This window comes from Ranitomeya imitator, chromosome 2 (genome assembly GCF_032444005.1).
Source record: "Ranitomeya imitator isolate aRanImi1 chromosome 2, aRanImi1.pri, whole genome shotgun sequence".
NCBI classification, from domain to species: domain Eukaryota; kingdom Metazoa; phylum Chordata; class Amphibia; order Anura; family Dendrobatidae; genus Ranitomeya; species Ranitomeya imitator.
This window is the reverse complement of record NC_091283.1, coordinates 328,813,006-328,836,147: the sequence shown is the minus strand read 5'-3', so window position 1 is coordinate 328,836,147 and position 23,142 is coordinate 328,813,006. Positions and strand designations below refer to the sequence as shown.

Below are 23,142 nucleotides of genomic sequence, written 5' to 3'. Positions count from 1 at the left end.
GTGTTTTTGTTGCCACTTTATAGGAATCATAACGTTTTTGTTCTGTTTCCTGTAATTGATACATACGACCCAACTATGGAGGACAGGAAGTGAGGGAACGGGTTGTTCTCCTAGTACAGGGCCCCTTTCTTGGCCCCCGCACAGTGTGATGCCCCCATTATGCCCTGTAAGCAGGGTTCTGCCCCACAACCAGCTGCCTCAGGCACTTTACCATAAGCTGGTACCTCAGATTCTTCCCCGCACCCCTTTCCTTTCCTTTCCTTGGTGCCAAATCTGTTCTGCCTTTGGGGCTCTGGCCTTTATAATATCAGTAACCTGCGTCATCAAGGTCTCCTGACCAGGTGCACCATCTAGACTCTTCCTCCCTTTTCCCATTGATGTCACATGGTCCCGTCTGGACGGCAGATAGCAGTATTTGTACAAATGCAGCACAGCCCTGAGGATTCTTTTTTATGACTCTCCTTTTTACACCCCTTATGTAATATATATGATGCCGCTCACACAGTATAATGTTTCCACAGTACTGGCATCTCTCTTAAAAAGGTATTTTCACACTACCGCTATACCCCCACACACAGTATAATCTCATAGGCCATACCCCCACACACAGTATAATGTTCCCACAGTAGTTGGTTCCCACAGACACAGGACAATGTTTACACAGGACTGGCATCCTCTCACACACAGTATAATGTCCCCACAGTACTGCCTTCCCCCACTTTTTAATGTTCCCACAGTACTGCACCCTACATGCAAAATGTGGTACCATCCACCTCACTGACTACCTCCGACAACAAACAGTTAATAAATACTCTCTTAGCCTCATTCTTGGAGCAAATACTAATGAACCCAGGATCTGTGAGATATTTACCATACGATACTTGGATAGGCAAGAGTGTATCATCCAAAACGATAGCTCACTCGGTTGCTATGATGCCTATGAATTGACAGGGCTCAGTGGGGTGTGGTATTGGTAACCCTCTCCTTCCCATCATCACAATTTCAGCGATATCCACATTCCCATGACGGTGATACCGTTGAGTAGATTAGTGAATCGGAGTTGAAATCTCCTGATCCACCATTCAGCCTTCACTTCTGGGTCTGAGACTCCGTGCACTGCAGACACAATGATGTCACTACATCACACCTGTAGTATGGAGCCTCAGTACTCACACCGCACAGACCAGAGCAGCGCACCTCAGGAATCGGGTTGGCTGAGTAGTGTGTGGTTTTTTTTTTTTTAATCAAGTATCAGAAATTGTGGGGGCATCATATTAAGAAAAGAGCTGTTGGGACTCTCATGCTGAATGTGTGGCTGTTAGGGGCCAATATACTGGGGTTGTGGTGGACTGTAAATGCCTCCATACTGAGTGAGGTGTTTTATTTTGTGCAGCAGGTTGTGGTGGCCATAATTAGAGATGAGTATGGATGAGCGAGTATAAGGCCGGCGTCCCACTAGCGAGTTATACGGATGTTTGAGTGCAGAAAATACGCCCAGAAAATGCGCATTGCACACGGCCCAATGATTCGCTATGGGGCAGCTCCTATCTGCCATATATTACGCATCCGTAATATACGGTATGTTACGGCCGTAGAAAATTGCAGCATGCTGCGTTTGTCAGCATATTGCGCAAAAAATCCGCCAATGAAAGTCTATGGGGAGAGAAAATTACGGATTACACACGGACCATGTGTGTGACTTGCGAGAAATACGCACCAGTGTCCGGCAATTCATTGCGATGTACAGTAAAATCACACTGACAGAATAGAATAGGTAGAATAAAAGTGTACACATAGAATAGGTATATATATATATACAGTGGGGCAAAAAAGTATTTAGTCAGTCAGCAATAGTGCAAGTTCCACCACTTAAAAAGATGAGAGGCGTCTGTAATTTACATCATAGGTAGACCTCAACTATGGGAGACAAACTGAGAAAAAAAAATCCAGAAAATCACTGTCTGTTTTTTTAACAATTTTTTTGCATATTATGGTGGAAAATAAGTATTTGGTCAGAAACAAACAATCAAGATTTCTGGCTCTCACAGACCTGTAACTTCTTCTTTAAGAGTCTTCTCTTTCCTCCACTCATTACCTGTAGTAATGGCACCTGTTTAAACTTGTTATCAGTATAAAAAGACACCTGTGCACACCCTCAAACAGTCTGACTCCAAACTCCACTATGGTGAAGACCAAAGAGCTGTCAAAGGACACCAGAAACAAAATTGTAGCCCTGCACCAGGCTGGGAAGACTGAATCTACAATAGCCAATCAGCTTGGAGTGAAGAAATCAACAGTGGGAGCAATAATTAGAAAATGGAAGACATACAAGACCACTGATAATCTCCCTCGATCTGGGGCTCCACACAAAATCCCACCCCGTGGGGTCAGAATGATCACAAGAACGGTGAGCAAAAATCCCAGAACCACGCGGGGGGACCTAGTGAATGAACTGCAGAGAGCTGGGACCAATGTAACAAGGCCTACCATAAGTAGCACACTACGCCACCATGGACTCAGATCCTGCAGTGCCAGACGTGTCCCACTGCTTAAGCCAGTATATGTCCGGGCCCGTCTGAAGTTTGCTAGAGAGCATTTGGATGATCCAGAGGAGTTTTGGGAGAATGTCCTATGGTCTGATGAAACCAAACTGGAACTGTTTGCTAGAAAGACAACTTGTCGTGTTTGGAGGAAAAAGAATACTGAGTTGCATCCATCAAACACCATACCTACTGTAAAGCATGGTGGTGGAAACATCATGCTTTGGGGCTGTTTCTCTGCAAAGGGGCCAGGACGACTGATCCGGGTACATGAAAGAATGAATGGGGCCATGTATCGTGAGATTTTGAGTGCAAACCTCCTTCCATCAGCAAGGGCATTGAAGATGAAACGTGGCTGGGCCTTTCAACATGACAATGATCCAAAGCACACCGCCAGGGCAACGAAGGAGTGGCTTCGTAAGAAGCATTTCAAGGTCCTGGAGTGGCCTAGCCAGTCTCCAGATCTCAACCCTATAGAAAACCTTTGGAGGGAGTTCAAAGTCCGTGTTGCCAAGCGAAAAGCCAAAAACATCACTGCTCTAGAGGAGATCTGCATGGAGGAATGGGCCAACATACCAACAACAGTGTGTGGCAACCTTGTGAAGACTTACAGAAAACGTTTGACCTCTGTCATTGCCAACAAAGGATATATTACAAAGTATTGAGATGAAATTTTGTTTCTGACCAAATACTTATTTTCCACCATAATATGCAAATAAATTGTTAAAAAAACAGACAATGTGATTTTCTGGATTTTTTTTTCTCAGTTTGTCTCCCATAGTTGAGGTCTACCTATGATGTAAATTACAGACGCCTCTCAACTTTTTAAATGGTGGAACTTGCACTATTGCTGACTGACTAAATACTTTTTTGCCCCACTGTATATATATATGATCCAGAGGATATATATATACAGTGGGGCAAAAAAGTATTTAGTCAGACAGCAATAGTGCAAGTTCCACCATTTAAAAAGATGAGAGGCGTCTGTAATTTACATCATAGGTAGACCTCAACTATGGGAGACAAACTGAGAAAAAAAAATCCAGAAAATCACATTGTCTGTTTTTTTAACAATTTTTTTGCATATTATGGTGGAAAATAAGTATTTGGTCAGAAACAAAATTTCATCTCAATACTTTGTAATATATCCTTTGTTGGCAATGACAGAGGTCAAACGTTTTCTGTAAGTCTTCACAAGGTTGCCACACACTGTTGTTGGTATGTTGGCCCATTCCTCCATGCAGATCTCCTCTAGAGCAGTGATGTTTTTGGCTTTTCGCTTGGCAACACGGACTTTCAACTCCCTCCAAAGGTTTTCTATAGGGTTGAGATCTGGAGACTGGCTAGGCCACTCCAGGACCTTGAAATGCTTCTTACGAAGCCACTCCTTCGTTGCCCTGGCGGTGTGCTTTGGATCATTGTCATGTTGAAAGGCCCAGCCACGTTTCATCTTCAATGCCCTTGCTGATGGAAGGAGGTTTGCACTCAAAATCTCACGATACATGGCCCCATTCATTCTTTCATGTACCCGGATCAGTCGTCCTGGCCCCTTTGCAGAGAAACAGCCCCAAAGCATGATGTTTCCACCACCATGCTTTACAGTAGGTATGGTGTTTGATGGATGCAACTCAGTATTCTTTTTCCTCCAAACACGACAAGTTGTCTTTCTAGCAAACAGTTCCAGTTTGGTTTCATCAGACCATAGGACATTCTCCCAAAACTCCTCTGGATCATCCAAATGCTCTCTAGCAAACTTCAGACGGGCCCGGACATATACTGGCTTAAGCAGTGGGACACGTCTGGCACTGCAGGATCTGAGTCCATGGTGGCGTAGTGTGCTACTTATGGTAGGCCTTGTTACATTGGTCCCAGCTCTCTGCAGTTCATTCACTAGGTCCCCCCGCGTGGTTCTGGGATTTTTGCTCACCGTTCTTGTGATCATTCTGACCCCACGGGGTGGGATTTTGTGTGGAGCCCCAGATCGAGGGAGATTATCAGTGGTCTTGTATGTCTTCCATTTTCTAATTATTGCTCCCACTGTTGATTTCTTCACTCCAAGCTGATTGGCTATTGTAGATTCAGTCTTCCCAGCCTGGTGCAGGGCTACAATTTTGTTTCTGGTGTCCTTTGACAGCTCTTTGGTCTTCACCATAGTGGAGTTTGGAGTCAGACTGTTTGAGGGTGTGCACAGGTGTCTTTTTATACTGATAACAAGTTTAAACAGGTGCCATTACTACAGGTAATGAGTGGAGGAAAGAGAAGACTCTTAAAGAAGAAGTTACAGGTCTGTGAGAGCCAGAAATCTTGATTGTTTGTTTCTGACCAAATACTTATTTTCCACCATAATATGCAAAAAAATTGTTAAAAAAACAGACAGTGATTTTCTGGATTTTTTTTTCTCAGTTTGTCTCCCATAGTTGAGGTCTACCTATGATGTAAATTACAGACGCCTCTCATCTTTTTAAGTGGTGGAACTTGCACTATTGCTGACTGACTAAATACTTTTTTGCCCCACTGTATATATATATATATATATATATATATATATATATATATATATATATACATACACACTAGCTGAAGAGCCCGGCGTTGCCTGGGCATAGTAAATATCTGTGGTTAGTTATAGCGCCTCACGTCTCTTATTTTCCCATCATGCCTCTCATTTTCTCCCTTACACCTCTCATTTCCCCCCTCCTCTTATTTCCCCCCTCACTCCTCTCATTCCCCCTAACACTTGTCATTTCGACCTCACATCTGTCATTTTCCGATCACTCCACTATTTTCCCTCACTCCTCTCATTTTGCACTCACACCTTTTCATTTTCACCTCACACCCCTCATTTTCACCTCAGTATATACATGTTTGTCATCTCCCTTATATATAGTATACACCTGTATGTCTTCTCTTGTATATAGTATATACCTGTATGCCATCTCCCCTGTAAATAGTATATACCTGCTATATGTCATCTCCTCCTGTATATTGTATATACCCATGTGTCATCTCCTCCTGTATATATTATATACCTGTATGTCATCTCTTCTGTATATACTATATACCTGTATGTCATCTCCTCCTATATATAGTATACCTGTATGTCATCTCCTGTATATAGTATATACCTGTATGTCATCTCCCCTGTATATAGTATATACCTGCTGTATGTCCTCTCCTCCTCTATACCTATGTGTCATCTCCTCTTTTATATAGTATATACCTGTATGCCATCTCCTCCTGTATATACGTGTGCCATGTCCTCCTGTATATAGTATGTCCTGTAAGTCATCTCCTGTATATAGTATATACCTGTGTATCATCTGCTCCTGTATAAAGTATATACCTGTGTCATCTTCACTGTATATAGTATATACCTGTGTGTCATCGCCCCTGTATATAGTATGTATCTGTATGTCATCTCCCCTGTATATAGTATATACCAGGATGTCATCTCCTCCTGTATATAGTATATACCTGTGTGTCATCTCCTCCTGTATATAGTATATACCTGTGTGTCATCTCCTCCTGTATATAGTATATACCTGTGTGTCATCTCCTCCTGTATATAGTGTATACCTGTAAGTCATCTCCTCCTGTATATAGTATATACCTGTGTGTCATCTCCCCTGTATATAGTATATATGTGTGTCATCTCCTCCTGTATATAGTATATACCTGTGTGTCATCTGCCCCTGTATATAGTATATACCTGTGTGTCATCCTCCTGTATATAGTATATACCTGTGTGTCATCTCTCCTGTATATAGTACTAAATTGGCAGCCTGATAAATCCCCAGCCAACAGGAAGCCCTCCCCCCTGGCAGTATATATTAGCTCACACATACACATAATAGACAGGTCATGTGACTGACAGCTGCCGTATTTCCTATATGGTACATTTGTTGCTCTTGTAGTTTGTCTGCTTATTAATCAGATTTTTATTTTTGAAGGCTAATACCAGACTTGTGTGTGTTTTAGGGCGAGTTTCATGTGTCAAGTTGTGTGTGTTGAGTTGCATGTGGCGACATGCATGTAGCGACTTTTGTGAGATGAGTTTTGTGTGGCGACATGCGTGTAGCAACTTTTTGTGTGTCGAGTTGCATGTGACAGGTTAGTGCAGCAAGTTGTGTGCAGCAGGTTTTGCGCGTGGCGAGTTTTATGTGTGGTGCGTTTTGAGTATGTGCAAGTTTTGAGTGAGGTAACTTTTGCATGTGTTGCAACTTTTGTGCATGTAGCAATTTTTCCACGTGTGCAAGTTTTGCGTGAGGCGAGTTTTCCATGAGGTGAGTTTTGCACGTGTGGCGAGTTTTGCGTGAGCCTAGTTTTGCATGTGGCGAGTTTTGAGCGGCGACTTTTGTGTTTCGACTTTTATGTGGCGAGGTTGGTGTATGTGTAGTGAAATGTGTGCTAACGGTGGTATATGCGTTCACGCACGTGGTAGTTTGTGGCGCCTTTTGTGTGTGTGTTCATATCCCCGTGTGTGGTGAGTATCCCATGTCGGGGCCCCACCTTAGCATCTGTACGGTATATACTCTTTGGTGCCATCGCTCTCACTCTTTAAGTCCCCCTTGTTCACATCTGGCAGCTGTCAATTTGCCTCCAACTCTTTTCATTTCACTTTTTCCCCATTATGTAGATAGGGGCAAAATTGTTTAGTGAATTGGAAAGCGCGGAGTTAAAATTTCACCTCACAACATAGCCTATGACACTCTCAGGGTCCAGACGTGTTAGTGTGCAAAATTTTGTGGCTGTAGCTGCGACGGTGCAGATGCCAATCCCGAACATACACACATGCATACATGCACACATACACACATTCAGCTTTATATAATATATATATTATTGTATATATATATGTATATTGTAGGGATTCCACTCACTCAGGTGCGACGGCTGACACTCAGGAGGCATGTTCCTTTAAAGTTCACTGGGTTTATTGCTTCATAAACCATATGGCAAAACAGAAAGCAAATAGCCTTTGGTTCAGGCAAAGAAAAACAAGTGTCCAGTTCATCCGGCTCAGTCTTAAAGCCTTAACACACTCAGGAGGGTTTCACCTCCACACATATCTGCTGTTTAAAGCATTAGCATGTCTTATATAGAGCTAACCACACCCAGTAACCCATCACATGATTAGCCATGTGGTCTGACATCACCACAGGTCCTGAAACACACATATATACATGGTTATGTGCAACAAAGAAATACTCCGGGCTACATTACAGCAACAAGGCACTTATGTGGCACATACCTCCCGTCGACTACACACCCTTTAGCCATGCTACATACCTCCCCCCTCTGCCTAAAGCCGTGGGGATTGGCACTTTCCCCCACTAAACAAGGGATTCTTGATAGGGCATCCGCATTACCGTGCAGCTTTCCAGCCCTATGTTCCACATGGAAACTGAAGTCCTGTAGGGCTAAGAACCAACGGGTGACCCTAGCATTTCTACCCTTTGTTTCCCTCATCCATCTAAGTGGGGCATGGTCAGATATTAGTCTGAATTTACGACCCAGCAGATAGTACCGTAACGTGTCCACCGCCCACTTTATGGCCAAACACTCTTTTTCCACGACTGAGTAGTTCTTTTCAGATGAGGACAGCTTTTTACTCAGATAGAGAACAGGATGCTCCTCCCCATGTAGCTCTTGGGAAAGGACTGCTCCTACCCCAACATCTGAGGCATCTGTCTGAAGAATAAAGTCTTTCTTGAAGTCTGGGGCCATCAGAACGGGCTGCTTACATAGAGCCCCTTTCAACTCTTGGAAGGCTGACTCTGTCTCTTCGGACCATTTCACCATCACCGACTTTGTCCCCTTTAGCAGATCAGTCAGAGGCGCAGCCACTGTTCAGGATGAACCTCCTGTAATATCCCACGATTCCCAGAAAGGCTTTAACTTGCTTTTTGGAGAGTGGTTTCGGCCATGTTTGGATTGCCTCCACTTTCCTGATTTGGGGCTTTATTTCTCCACGACCCACTATAAAGCCTAGGTATTTAGCTTCTTCCTTACAGAAGGCACACTTCTTCGGGTTTATTGTAAACCCCGCCTCTCTTAGAGCATCAAACACCGCTTGGACTTTCTCCAGATGACTCTCCTAGTCCGGGCTAAAGATGACGATATCATCTAGGTACGCAGCAGCGTAGGCCTTATGGGGTGCAAGGACTCTATCCATAGCCCTCTGGAAGGTCGCCAGAGCTCCCTGTAGGCCAAACGGCATCCGGACATACTGGAAGCATCCATCAGGTGTCGAAAAGGCCGTCTTCTCCTTGGCTTCCTGTGCCATGGGAATCTGCCAATACCCCTTTGTCAAATCCAAGGTGGATATATATCTGGCGTGCCCAAGCCTTTCGATGAGCTCATCAACGCGGGGCATGGGATAAGCGTTGAACTTGGAGACCTCATTCAACTTCCGATAGTCGTTGCAAAACCTCCACTCTCCATCAGGTTTTGGGACCAGGACAATTGGGCTCGACCAACCGCTCTTGGATTCCTCAATGACTCCAAGCTTCAACATACGCTCCACTTCCTTGGAGATAACTTCTCGACGAGCCTCAGGAATACGATAGGGTTTCACATTCACCCGCACATGTGGCTCTGTTAGGACCTCGTGCTCTATGACCTTCGTGTATCCAGGCAACTCTGAAAACAGGTCCCTGTTTTTCTGGAGTAACTCCCGGCACTGCTGTTTCTGGGTCTTTGATAGCGTCTCCGCTATAGTAACCGCTCCATACTCATCTTCTGGGTTGCTTAACAACGATGGAGTTACTGTCGGCTCTCTATCTTGCCATGGCTTGATGAGGTTGACATGGTAAACTTGGAATGGATTCCGTTATCCCGGTTGGTGAATTTTATAATTTACCTCACCAAGTTTCTCGATGACCTCATATGGCCCTTGCCATTTGGCCAAGAACTTGCTTTCCACCGTCGGAACTAACACAAGAACTCGGTCTCCCGGATTGAACTGCCTCACTCTTGCAGACCAGTTGTAGACCCTGGCCTGAGCTTCTTGTGCCTGGAGGAGGTGCTCTTTCACGATAGGCATCACCTTTGCAATCCTCTGCTGCATCAGGGCCACATGCTCAATGACGCTTCTGTGGGGCGTGACTTCGGCTTCCCAGGTTTCCTTGGCTATATCCAGGAGTCCTCGCGGATGTCGGCCATATAGAAGCTCAAACGGTGAGAACCCTGTGGAGGCCTGTGGAACTTCACGAATGGAAAACATCAGATAGGGTAAGAGACAATCCCAGTCTCTACCGTCTTTCTCTATAGCTTTTCTCAGCATGCTCTTCAGAGTCTTGTTAAATCTCTCAACAAGGCCATCTGACTGGGGATGGTACACCGAGGTCCTCAACTGGGAGATTTTCAGGGCTTTGCATAACTCCCTCATCACCTTGCTCATGAAAGGTGTCCCCTGGTCAGTCAGGATCTCCTTCGGCAGACCTGTTCGGGAAAAGACATGGACCAACTCGCGGGCTATACTCTTCGAGGAAGAATTTCTCAAGGGAATTGCCTCAGGATAGCGTGTGGCATAGTCCAGGATGACTAGTATATACTGATGGCCCCGGGCTGATTTAACTAAGGGACCGACCAAGTCCATGGCAATTCTCTCGAACGGCACCTCAATAATGGGCAGTGGCACAAGGGGGTTCCGGAAATGAGGATTGGGAGCAGTTAGCTGACATGTAGGGCAGGACCTGCAATAGTTCACTATTTCCCGGTGACACCCAGGCCAATAGAACCTCTGCACAACCCGTTCTTGCGTTTTTTCCACCCCTAGGTGTCCACCCAAGATGTGTGAATGGGCCATATCCAACACCTTCCGTCTATATGGACCCGGCACTACCAACTGCTCTACCAACTCCTCCCTTATTTTCGTGACCCGGTACAACAACTCCCCACTCATCAGAAAATAGGGAAATCTTGTGTCTGCCCCCGGCTCCTGTACCACCCCATCAATAACTGTGACATTATTAAAGGCTTCCCTCAGAGTGGGGTCCCTATGTTGGGCAGTCCCAAAATTTTCACCGGTTACCTCTAACTCCAGAATGTCAGATGCAGGGGACACTTCCTCCTCATCCCCAACCAGAACACAAAAAGGAAACCTGTCTGACTCTGGGTGTGGCGACATCCTTCCAGGGATCATTGGTTCCCTACTCTTGCTAGGGAGCTCAGAACCTTTTCCCCACAAATCCCAAAACAAACAGAAATCGCGGCCAATAATTATAGGGTGCAACAAGTCCTGAACGACGCCGACTATGTGGGACTCAGTGCCACATGCCGTTTCAATGTCCACCCTGGCCACCGGGTAGTCCTTTGCATCACCATGTATGCACCGCACTCCGACCTTCTTTCCCGGGAGCAGGTGGAGAGGAATAGTGGCCCTCACCAGGGTCACTATGCTCCCCGAGTCTAACAGTGCCGTTACTGCTCGACCGTTCACCTTTATGGGACACGCTTGAGGTCCCTCGTTGGGTGGAGAGTTCACACTGCAGGCTGGATACGCATAGTATGAACAACGGCGTCCCATGCTGCAGTCCATCTGCTCAGTGGTCTGGGAACAACGGGCAGCTATATGTCCTGGCCCGTGGCACCTCCAACAAATAATATCACCCGTAGGGACCTTGGGCACCACCTCCCCCGCCCTTTGTGACCTTGGACGCGCCACCCCTTTTTGGGACTCAGCTCCCTTCTGGGACCCCCAGTACGGCATGGACTGCCTCCCGAAGGAGCCTTCCAACCCTTGGTATCTCTCAACCAGTCCGATCAGCTCGTCGGCATTCTGGGGATCACCCTGGGCAACCCAAGTCTGTATAGGCCTCGGGAGGGAATGGACAAACTGATCCATCATCACCAGTTCTACCATTTGAGCAGGTGTAGATGACTCTGGCTGCAGCCATTTCTGGACCAGGTGCAACAGATCAAACATTTGGGAACGAGGTGGTTTGTCCCGGTGATAGGCCCAGCAGTGAATTCGCTGTGCCCTGAGAGTCAGTGTCACCCCCAAACGTGCGAGAATCTCGGCTTTCAACTTGTGATACTCCTTGGCATCCTGCAAGGTCAAGTCATAGTACGCCTTCTGGGGTTCTCCCGTCAGGTATGGCACCAATACCTCTGCCCACTGCTCTGGCGGAAGTTTTTCCCTCTCAGCGACCCTCTAAAACACTGTCAGGAAGGCCTCAACATCATCCCCGGGGGTCATTTTCTGCAATGCGCGTCTTACCGTCTTCCGGACGTGGGCGTCATCAGCCAGACCTGGGGTTGGGGCACTCGACTTGCCCTGGATGGCGGTTGCCAGAAGCTGCATCTGCTGCCGTTGCTCCTGCTGGCTCTGTTGCATCTGCTGCCGTTGCTCCTGCTGGCTCTGTTGTATCTGCTGCATCAACAGCCTGTTGGTCTCTTGCTGTCTTTGCTCCTGCTGGCTCTGCAACTGGACCAAGTGCTTCAGCAGGTCCTCCATTTTCCCCGGTGACGCTTGCTGGCTTGCAACAGACTTGACCCAGGACATTAAACAATAGACTTACGTCTCTGCTGGGAACACTGCCCGCACGTCTACCACCAATTGTAGGGATTCCACTCACTCAGGTGCGACGGCTGACACTCAGGAGGCATGTTCCTTTAAAGTTCACTGGGCTTATTGCTTCATAAACCATATGGCAAAACAACAGAAAGCAAATAGCCTTTGGTTCAGGCAAAGAAAAACAAGTGTCCAGTTCATCCGGCTCAGTCCTAAAGCCTTAACACACTCAGGAGGGTTTCACCTCCACACATATCTGCTGTTTAAAGCATTAGCCTGTCTTATATAGAGCTAACCACACCCAGTAACCCATCACATGATTAGCCATGTGGTCTGACATCACCACAGGTCCTGAAACACACATATATACATGGTTATGTGCAACAAAGAAATACTCCGGGCTACATTACAGCAACAAGGCACTTATGTGGCACATACCTCCCGTCGACTACACACCCTTTAGCCATGCTACAATATATATATATATATATATATATATATATATATATATATATATATATATATATATATATATATATATATATATATATATATATATAGTAGGTAGATATATATATACATATCTATATATATCTATCTATCAGTGAGACACGTGTGTGTGTGTATATATATATATGTATGTATGTATATATATATATATATATATATATATATATATATATATATATATATTTCCGCGCTAGATAGCAGAAAAGCCGTTAATTGAATTGCCTGCTTTTGCTCTCTCCTTCACAAACCCGACAGGATATGAGACATGGTTTACATACAGTAAACCATCTCATATCCCTTCTTTTTTGGCATATTCCTCTTTACTAATGTAACAAGTGTCTCTGTGTAAAATTTCCCCTGCATTCCATTCATTCACCAAGTTTTACAGGCAGGAGCACAGCTGCATTAGCAGAGCTCCTGGGTGTAAAATGATTTAACCCCTTCAGATGGATTTACAGAGTGGGACAAGACTGAACGACGGAAGGTATGGAATATTGTTGTTTGTTTTTTTTAACTTTATTAAGGGTCTTCAGGTGGATTAAGAGTATAATAAAATATTACAACACCATGTGTCTTTATTTCATTAAAATACTTTTTAATAATGTGTGTGTGTTTTATTAACCATTTCGTACTATTAGATTAATAATGGATAGGTGTCATAATTGACGCCTCTCCATTATTAACCTGGCTTAATGTCACCTTACAATAGCAGGGTGACATTAACCCTTCATTACCCCATATCCCACCGCTACCCGGGAGTGGGAAGAGAGAGGCTAAGTGCCAGAATAGGCGCATCTTCCAGATGTGCTTTTTCTGGGGTGGCTGGGGGCAGATGTTCTAAGCCAGGGGGGGTCCTATAACCATGGTCCCTCTCTAGGCTATTAATATCTGCCCTCAGACTCTGGCGGAGAAAATTGCGCGGGAGCCCACGGCAATTTTTTACGGGATTTAACCCTTTAATTTAATAGCTAGAGCCGCCAAACTTAACACACATACACTTCTTACATTAGTAAAGAGGAACATGTAATAAAAGAAAGGATATGAGATAGTTTACTGTATGTAAACCATGTCTCATATCATGTCGGGTTTGTGAAGGAGATAGGAAAAGCTGGCAATTGAATTACTGGCTTTTCTGCTATCTAGCACTGTATTAAACATAAATATATATATATGTGTGTGCTATATATATATATATATATATATATATATATATATATATATATATATATATATATATATATATATATATACTGTATATATGTTTTTAAGAATATTTGAGCCGATGGATCCATGATATGTCCAATTTGCAAGCATGCGCAAAGAAAAAAATCGCCGTATGGAAGCCATACGGGTGACACACGGATAAATTTGTGCGTAAAAGTCGTCGCATCCTCGCATTGAATACGGAACAGTGTTTTGGGACAATTACTGCGTATTACGGCCGTAAATAACAGACCGTATTTTCATACGCCTAGCGTGACGGCGGCCTAATCGTGGGTATTCGATACTCTGCGAGTAATGAAGTACTCACAGTACTCGGAACATAGCGAGTATTTCACTACTCGCCTCGCTCTATTCGGATCTCCCGCCCAGCATTTGCCAATCACAGTAATGCCGCAGCCTTCTTGGTTTTGCGCGGCATTAATATGATTGGCTGGCCGCTCAGCGTCATACATGAGTCATAGCCTATGACTCATAGCCTGCCTCTATATAAGCCTTGCCGCCGCCATTTTCTACACATTGCATGCAGACCACAGCTTGTGTAGGGAGAGTGTGAGCAACTGCTAGGGAGAGTTGTGTTTGTTTGTGCAAATCGTCCAGAAATCCTCTGTAAAACCCAAAAGCTCTTTTCAGAGCTGAAAGTGTAAGCTCATGGACTGACTAGTGACAGTTTTCCCAGCTATTTTTGGGGTCACATTGACGCCTGCAGGGCACTTATTTTGTGCTGTTGCAGTGCTGTGTTCACAGCGAATAGGACACACGATACTGCACAACTGACACGCAGCCAGCACCGCTGTCTTGTGTGGTGACTGGGGTGCATAACCTTGCCTTAAACCTCAGGGCGAATTTTTTAGTGGCAGCACCGCTGTCCTGTGTGCTGACTGGGGTGTGTAGTCTCACCTTAAATCTCAGGGCAATTTTTTAGTGGCAGCACTGCTGTCTTGTGGGGTAACTGGGGTGCGTAATCTTGCCTTAAACCTCAGGGCAATATTTTAGTGGCAGCTGTCTTGTGTTATGACTGGGGTGCGTGATCTCGCTTTAAACCCCAGGGCAATTTTTTAGTGGCAGCACTACTGTCTTGTGTGGTGATTGTGGTGCGTAATCTCGCCTTAAACCTCAGGGCAATTTTTTAGTGGCAGCACCGCTGTCTTGTGGGGTGACTGGAGTGCGTGATCTCGCCTTAAATCTCAGGGCAGTTTTTTTAGTGGCAGCACCGCTGTCTTGTGTGGTGACTGGGGTGCGTGATCTCGCCTTAAACCTCAGGGCAATTTTTTCAGTGCCATTGTGGTGCTGTTTGTAAAACACAAAGCAGTTCTAGGCTGTAGTTCTACCTTCCACAAAGCACAAACTGCTCCTTGTTCCCCAATATCTGCATCTAAGCATCTGCAACTATGGCAGAAAAATCCAAAATTCCTAAAAAGGCTGAGATGAAATGACAGGAACGTGGACATGGGGTTGTCATTGGTGCCCAACAAGGCGCTGAGTCAGGGAGACCAAAGAAGGTTGGTGCATCTAGGTTCCTGGTGAAATTTCCCAGTCTGGAACGTAAACGGGTCTGGGAGCCAGAAGAACAAGAGCAGATACTGTCTTGGATGGCTGTGATAAGGCCTCAACTAAATTTTCTAGCAGCACCCAATCGTCCATGACCAAACAGTCTCCTGTCCATACAGAGAACGCTGGCTCATCCTATTCTCAACCTGTTCCAAGTTCATCACCGTGTCAGGAGTCACAGGAAACATTTGACCCCAACCTTGGCCACTCCGAGGATCTGTTTGGTCCATTTCCTTTCATTGCCTCTGGCCTCTCACCTCGCGGCATTGAAGAGGAACATGAGGAGATATCGTCTGTTGATGATGGCCAAATATTTGAAACCCCATGGCCAGAAGAAAGCCACTTTCATACACGTGATGTACCGGGTGAAGAGGTGGAGGCTGATGGTTGTGACACACAGTTGCCATCTGACCAGTCGACAATCTCAAGACGGAAGGAGGATGACATGGATGATGAGGTGGTCGATGATGAGACCACCGATCCGACCTGGACCATTGGCATGCATAGCCAGCACAGAGGAAGGAGGTGGATACGTAGCACCAAGAAAAGCACCAAGGGCTACTGGTTTGAGCAGAGTGCGAAGTGTGTCAACTGTTGCCAAGAGCAATCCCTCTGTGCCCCAAGTCAAGGCAAGGGTGCGTTCAGCCGCTGTCTGGAAAAATGTTTTCGATAGTCCTTCTGAACCAAATGTTGTCATCTGTAGCATCTGTCATACGAAGCTGAGGAGAGGCCAGGGCAAAGGCAACCAAAACACCACCAGTATGCGGAAACACATGGCAGCCAAGCACCCTAGTCAGTTGGTGGAACAACAGAGTACCAAATCGGTGTCTGCTGGTCAAACCACTGCCATGTCATCTGTGATCTGTCCTTCCCAATCTGCTGGGCAGGAAGCAGGAGAAAATAATACCTCTTGCTCACAAGCTGCGGTTGCACAGACACAGGACACAACAAGCTTATCCACTTGTTTGTCTCAGCCAAGCGTCCAATTGTTCGTGCCCCAGATGTATGAAAGGAGGCATAAATACCAAGCCACGCACCCACAAGCACAAATACTGAACACGCACATTGCCAAGTTGCTAGCGATGGAGAGGTTGCCGTTTTAGACTTGTGGGGACACAGTCTTTCCATGATCTGTTAGCTGTGGCTGCCCCACGATACTCGGTTCCCAGCCGGCACTATTTTTCCCGGTGTGCAGTCCCCGCGTTACACCAGCATGTCTTAAACAATATAAAGCATGCACTCACCAACGCCGTAATCGGGAAGGTCCACCTTACAACTGACACATGGACAAATACTTGTGGCCAGGGATGATACATCTCTGTCACGGCTTACTGGCTCAACCTGGTGGAGGGTGGAACAAAGTCTGAAACTGGACCATCACATATCCTACCCACGCCACGAATAGCGGGCCCAACCTCAATCAGGGTTTCCGCCTTATCATATACGTCCTGTCTCCCTCTTCCTCCTCCTCCTCTGCCTAGTCATCCTATGCTGAATTACCCTCCACATCACTCCCAAGTTGGGAGCTGTGCAGCAGCGCATCGGCAAAGCGGCAACATGGTCTGCTGAAGCTGATCTGCTTAGGTGAAACACCACACACTGCAGCAGAGCTGTGGCAAGGAATAAAAGAACAGACCGATCAGTGGCTCTCCCCACTGCAACTCGAACCCGGTCTGGTTGTCCGCGACAATGGGCGTAACCTGGTGGTGGCTTTAAAGCTCGGTGAAGCTGGTACACATGCCATGCATGGCTCACATGCTGAACCTAGTGGTGCAGAAATTTCTAAAAACATACTCTGAATTGCCGTACCTGAGAAGGTGCGCCGTATTTGCGCCCATTTCCGCCATTCCTCAACCGCTGTTGCCGTTCTTGCAGCACTTCAAAAGCAATTTAATTTGCAACTTGCCAACATGGTGGAACTCAACATATCATATGTTGGCAAGGATAAGTGAGCAGCAGAGGACACTTGCTGAATACCAACTTAAATATGCATGCCCATCACACTGAGACTCAGCCAAGACACGTAACAACTGTCGAGTGGGTGTGGATCGCTGATATTTGTGAGGTGGTTGATAACTTTGAGTACTGCACCAAGCTTGTGAGCGGTGATCAGGCTATTATCAGCGTAACCATCCCTATGCTATGTCTGCTGAAAAAAATTGCTGCAGAATCTAAAAATGGAATCTTTGCGTGCCTAGCAGCTGGGTATGGAGCAAGATTTCACAATGGGTGATCCTACCCAGCTCAGCCAATATCATCAGGCAAGATGAAGACAAAAATGAGTAGGGAGAGGACTTCTTTTTCAGTGGTACCGAGGGAACACCTCATGCTACAGAGGGGAATCCCAACCCCAGCTTCATGTCTGTCCAGCATGGGTGGGCTGGAGAGGAGGAGGAGAGTCAATGTGAGGAGAGGATGGGTATTGTTCCTCCTTCTGGGTTCACAGAAGATTTGCCTCTTTGCAGCTTGGCATACATTTCTGACTGTGCCAAGACCCTCGCATAATCCACATTTTAATAGCAACCTAAACTGGTTGGCCACCTTTCTAGACCCACGGTACAAGGACAAATTTCCTTCGCTACTGTTGCAGTCAGCAAAGGGTTTCACAAATGAATCCTTCAAGAGAGCCGTTGTCGATCATTTGATGGCAACAGCACCCTCAGACACTGCTGCTAGCAGGGGTACCATCTCTGTGCAACAGCATGCATTAATGGGGAGAGACACGCCAAGCAGGTCCAAAAGAGGTGGTGGTAAAATGTCCACAAAATCGGCCATCTTCAACAAACCGGCTCATGACCATGGACTAGCTGGAACAGTAACAATGTCAAGGAGGGAGAAGTTGAAAAGATGGTCAACCACTATCTAAGTGACCATACCTGCATCCTTCCTGACGCTTCTGATCTGTTTAATTACTGGGTATCCAAGCTGCATAGTTGGCCAGACCTCTCCTTATATGCCTTGGAGGTGCTGGCCTGTCCTGCTGCTAGTGTGATGTCAGAGTGTGTTTTCAGTGCTGCTGGGGCAATCATCACAGATACATGCACACGGTTGACTGCAGAGAATGCAGACAGCCTGTCGTAGCTGAGTCCTCTGGGCCTCTGAGTTTTATACCTTTGCCCAAAACTAAGGGTCTCCCCTGGATGACCTCATGGGGTGGGCAGAGCTATGGAATGCACTCCTCTTTCTTGAGTATATGAAAAACCATCATCCCACATATCTTGGCGTATGAACCTCGTAGAAAGACAACCCATGTCATGCTCAGTGTGACATGGAGCTTCATTTAAGTATAGACATGGGGTAGCTGGGTGACCCAGTTACGTAGTAATCTGTTTCTCAATTTTGCTGGTTCTGGAACCTAGAAAACTCACTAGCTGGTAGTTCTACCGAGGCACATGCCAAAAATGTATATGTCCCACTTCTATCATTAACTGGTGCTACGATACTTATTTTTGGAAGGACAAAGAAACCTTGTTTTTTTCCATGTGCTTCTACTTGTACTTTCAGTTTAAGGCCATAAAACTCCTCAGTGAGGGTTGCTGGCACGCTGGTCTCATATTACAGCTGTATAGCAGGGGGGAGGGAGGGGGAGTGAAATCGGAGCGTGTGCCTGGAACCATGGACCTTCTAGAAAATTACTCAGACCATGGCATATTTACATTATCGTGACAGTCTTGGCTATCTTGCCTCTCTTTATTACCAACCGGCCGCAATTCTCCAGTCCGAAGGACATGCCGATGTCTTCACTGTAGATCCTTGTCAGGTGGATCAGTAATTGATGTCTTGTTCATTTTTCGCATACAGCTTGATGTCATCCATGTAGAGGAGGTGGCTGATGGTGCTTCCACTCTTGAACTTCTATCCATAGCCAGACTCTGTAATTATCTGACTGAGGGGGTTCAAGCCTATGCTGAACAGCAATGGGGACAGTGCATCACATTGGCATGTGCCGCATTTGATGGTCACTTGTGCTAGTTATCTTGAGTTGACTTCCAATGTTGTTCTCCATTGCCCCAGTAAGTTTCTGAGGAAGATTCTTAATTTCCTGTTGACATTCTACAGAGCCAAGCATTCCCAGGTCCATGTATGTGGCATTGAGTCATAGGCTTTCCTGTAGTCAATCCAGGCAGTGCTGAGATTGGTCTGTCTGGATCTTGAGTCTTAAGGGACTGCTCTATCTACTAGGAGCTAGTACTGAGAGCCTCTGGTGTCAGTCCTGATGCCTTTCTGAGCTGGATTCATGTACTGGTTCATATGGTTCTGTGGTTTGGTGGCTATGATGCCTGATAGAAGTTTCCATGTTGTTGTAAGGAAGGTTATTGGGCGGTAGTTGGATTTAACTGTTCCTTTATGAGGATCCTTCATGATCAGCACTGTTTTTCCTTGTGTTAGCCAAGCTGGGTGATGGCCTGCTTTTAGCAGTTGGTTCATCTGCTTTGCCATGCGTTCATGTACCGCTGTGAATTTCTTTAGCCAGTAGGAGAGGATCATGTCTGGGCCAGGTGCTGTCCAGCTCTTTATGTTCTTGACCCGCTGTTGGATGTCTGCTTCTGTAATGGTTCATGTAAAGAAGCTGCGGAGACACCATCACGTGTTTCTCGACGCAAGCAGTGAATAGCCAGGCCTTTCCCCGGGAAGGAACAACCACGGGAAGGGCAGCATCCTATGAAGGAAAGTCACCTATGCCAAGCATGGTATCCATCCACAGACAGCTGTTTCGGGGTTTTTGCCCCTCATCAGTGTGGAGTAGGAATCTGGCTATTAGGAGCAGTGCCTAGTAAAAAGGCTATAAAGGCACAGATGATTGGCCTCGGGGAGACCAAAACATCCAACACCGCGGAGACACCATCACATGTTTCTCAACGCAGTGATTCCAGAACACTGCCCCCATCCCTTATGGGAAATATGCAGATGCATGTAAAGAAGCTGCGGAGACACCATCACGTGTTTCTCGACGCAAGCAGTGAATAGCCAGGCCTTTCCCCGGGAAGGAACAACCACGGGAAGGGCAGCATTCTATGAAGGAAAGCCACCTATGCCAAGCATGGTATCCATCCACAGACAGCTGTTTCGGGGTTTTTGCCCCTCATCAGTGTGGAGTAGGAATCTGGCTATTAGGAGCAGTGCCTAGTAAAAAGGCTATAAAGGCACAGATGATTGGCCTCGGGGAGACCAAAACATCCAACACCGCGGAGACACCATCACGTGTTTCTCAACGCAGTGATTCCAGAACACTGCCCCCATCCCTTATGGGAAATATGCAGATGCATGTAAAGAAGCAGTGAATAGCCAGGCCTTTCCCCGGGAAGGAACAACCACGGGAAGGGCAGCATCCTATGAAGGAAAGCCACCTATGCCAAGCATGGTATCCATCCACAATATCCTTCATAGGATGCTGCCCTTCCCGTGGTTGTTCCTTCCCGGGGAAAGGCCTGGCTATTCACTGCTTGCGTCGAGAAACACGTGATGGTGTCTCCGCAGCTTCTTTACATGCATCTGCATATTTCCCATAAGGGATGGGGGCAGTGTTCTGGAATCACTGCGTTGAGAAACACGTGATGGTGTCTCCGCGGTGTTGGATGTTTTGGTCTCCCCGAGGCCAATCATCTGTGCCTTTATAGCCTTTTTACTAGGCACTGCTCCTAAGAGCCAGATTCCTACTCCACACTGATGATGGGCAAAAACCCCGAAACAGCTGTGTGGATGGATACCATGCTTGGCATAGGTGGCTTTCCTTCATAGGATGCTGCCCTTCCCATGGTTGTTCCTTCCCGGGGAAAGGCCTGGCTATTCACTGCTTGCGTCGAGAAACACGTGATGGTGTCTCCGCAGCTTCTTTACATGCATCTGCATATTTCCCATAAGGGATGGGGGCAGTGTTCTGGAATCACTGCGTTGAGAAACACGTGATGGTGTCTCCGCGGTGTTGGATGTTTTGGTCTCCCTGAGGCCAATCATCTGTGCCTTTATTGCTTCTGTAATGGTGACTGGTTCTTGCTCTAGGTGGTTGCGGTGTATCATTCTCAAATATTGCAGCCACATTGCACTGGTGTTGTGTTTTTTTCCTTCTCCCATATGTTCCTCCAGTATTGTTCAGTCTCTGCTATTGGTGGAGTTGCTGCCTTTGTGCTGTTCCTCTGTAGTTGGGAGTACACTTTGGATGGTTCTTTGAAGAACAGGGCATTTATTTTCTTGGCCTCAGCTTTTCTAATGTATCTCCCTAGTCTTGCAGCGAGTTCTGTGAGCCTTTGTTTCACAGTCTCTTCAGTTAGGGTCAGGCCTTTGTACTTGTCCAGCTTGGTCTTATTTTTGATCTTTACACACTTCTGTATTTCTGATAGCTGATTTCCCTTCGTGGCACCTTCATCTTTGTTAACAGTTTTCTTTTCCAAGGGGGCACATACTTCTGTTGTTCTTGCTGGTTGTATAGCCAAGCATTTCCATGATTGCTGAGGCACTAGCATAGAACAGGTTATTAGTTTGAGTTGTGGTGGTAGGTATTGATGCAAGTGCTGCTCTATTGGCTTCCTCTAGCATACTGTTTGGTGGTCTTTCTTTGCTGAGCCTTGGCAGTCGATCTCTGGTATTGATGGTATTTAGTTTATCCAAGATCTTCTGTTTTTCTAACTAGCTGCAGTGCTCTCTAGTTGCATTGTTGGATCAAGATCTTCAGGGGGTTGCACATGTTGTTCTTCCAGGTCTTTATGTGAGGTGGATCTGCAGTGCAGTTGATCCATCTCAAGTTGTGATAATAGCTTTCTCTTTAGGATATTGAAACGTTGGGTGACTAGTTGTTTCTCAGTTAGTGGACATGCAGGTCTTGTATCCATCCAGTTTCCTCATATGCTTCATATATCCTCTCTCATTTGGTCTGCTGTTATAATAGCATTTCATCAGATTCAGGTTCTCTTGCCTTGTCCATGTATGGTTTGGTCTAGTAGTCCATTTATCATCAGATTGTCCTGGTTCCTCGACATCTAATGGGGACCTTGTTAATCCAGACGACGTCTGAGCCAGCATGACTCTCTTTGTTTGTGACACTCTCTGTTCGTGACACTCTCATGTTTATTGAGGTAGGCACCATAGTGTTATGGACCACTACTGGTATATTATGTCCAACAGGGCAGAGCCAGGATTTGAACCCCAGTCTCCCACATTGGTGGCTGTGATTTTGCTAAGCGCGGCACATGTATTGCCAGCTACTATTATGTATTTTACCGAATGTTACTGACTTTTTCCGATCTTTAGAAAAATGCTCATGTTACCGATCATAAATCTGAATGTACCATATTCGTGCCGAATTTATGTTTGGCAATCGTTTTCCGAACATATTCGCTCATCTCTAGGGATGAACGAGTAGTATTCAGTAGTATTGAGACTTGCTATACTCGTACCGAGTATACCGTAATACTCAGGTATTTGGTACGAGTAGCGAGTCCAATGTTAGTCAATGGAAAATGTGAGTAATTGTCTGTTGGACCCTACAAAGCGGTCTGGGGGCTGAGGCAAAGGCTAGAAAAGGTGTAAATGTTAAAAGAAAAAATATGGTGTAAACAAGTGTATATAACATGGGGGCACCTGGTCAGGGGCTACACGAGTTGTTTTACACCACTGCTTCACTAGAATGTACAAACACTATTTGAAGTCCTGTCATTACTTGCCGGCAGAGCGGGACTCATACGCCAGTGATATATCAGAAGTGCCGTAAGAGCGAGTGATGATGGACAGCTAAGTGGGTAAGTGATGTAAGGAGAGCGATCTGCCCTAGGGGCTGTGTGATGGTTAATGCAGGAAGAAGCCACCCAT

General features: G+C 46.0%; 1 protein-coding gene across 1 annotated transcript in view; it reads left to right on the top strand.

The window, feature by feature from the left end:
- Positions 1 to 23,142, top strand: part of LOC138663564 (gastrula zinc finger protein XlCGF57.1-like) — a 55,701-nt gene that overhangs the window by 112 nt on the left and 32,447 nt on the right. The gene's annotated exons all lie outside the window — the stretch shown is intronic.